Genomic DNA, 1,415 nt, shown 5'->3' with positions numbered 1-1,415 from the left:
ACAGTGAATACAGAGGATAAAACTAAAGGGAAAAAGAACAAAAGAAGTAAAAAGCAAAGAAAAAGAAAGAACATCATACAGTACCTTAGAGGCAACAACACTGAAAAAACAAAACATAAAAAATTGGGCTGAAAATGTAGTACAAAAGTACAGTGCTTGCCTAACGTGTATGAAACCATGGATTCCATTCCTCAGCACCACATAAGCAGAAAAGCTGGAAGTGCCACTGTGCCTCAAGTGGTAGATTTCTAACGTTCAGCACAGTGTTACTCAAACTGACAAAATTATTTGATTGTCACATTTAAGTCAGGCTTCACAACTTTGCTAGGAACCAGTAATGTGATTTTGAAGAAAGTCCAATTTTCAAAAAATCACTAGGCAGGCGCTGGAGGGTCACAATTGTCATTGTAGCTAGCCAGGGAGAAGGTGATTGAAAGCCACTGCAAGGAAAAAAAAACTGTAAGATTCTTCTCTCCACTTATCCACCAAAAAACTAAGTGGAGCTGTGGCTAAAACTGGTACGCCTAGTCTTAAGCAAAAAGAACTAAGAGACCTTACCCAGGTCCAAAGTTCAAGCTACCTACCAAGAAAGAAAAAAAAAGGCACCCAGATACCTCAGTTTAGATAGCCTATCTGGATATCTGAGCAGATTTTTCCTAATCTTTCCTCATTCATCTCATGGAACCACATAATCTTGATCCTCATCTGACTAAGAGCCTGCTTTGTGCTTAATAAATTCATTCAACATACTCCAGTAGAATCTGGACAGCTAACAGCCACTTACCAATGTTTTATTCTACATTTAGGCCAGCAATGTCTTCATACCATCTACACAGTCAGCTATATCATCTTTCCACAAGTATCATTGATTGTAGAACACTCAAAATCCTAAACAATTGTTATAAAACCCCTTGATTCATTAAGAAAATTTCTGTACTGCTTAGAGCAAATACATTAGTTGTCTTCACATCCAGCCTCTTTTTTTTTAACATTTTATTAACATTGATTTTTATATCATATTTCAAATGTGATGTTTAACAAACAAGTATTCAAGAAGGGAATCTCTATACAATCACTGGCACATAGATTTTAGAATATAGAAAAAATTAAGCTGACTCTTTGTATGTCATAGATATATATTAATCTATGATAAAACACATGTTTATAGAGTATATGGTTTATCATAGATATTTATGTCTATGTAGTTATGTTTATATCTCCAAAACTATGTCCATAACTTTGGGTACCAACTATTGAGTCATTGCTGTAGTACTGTTTGATCTAATATCCATATATTAAGGCTACCATGCACCTTTTTCTCCTTTGGTCTTGACTTATCTCACGCAACAGGATTCACTCTAATTTCATCCACTTCCCGTAAATGCCATTACTATTTTTGTCTGTCTAGATCTTCT

This window comes from Megascapheus bottae, unplaced genomic scaffold, assembly GCF_031878675.1.
Source record: "Megascapheus bottae isolate mThoBot1 unplaced genomic scaffold, mThoBot2.hap1 HAP1_SCAFFOLD_175, whole genome shotgun sequence".
NCBI classification, from domain to species: Eukaryota; Metazoa; Chordata; class Mammalia; order Rodentia; family Geomyidae; genus Megascapheus; species Megascapheus bottae.
Note: the sequence above shows the minus strand (reverse complement) of the source record.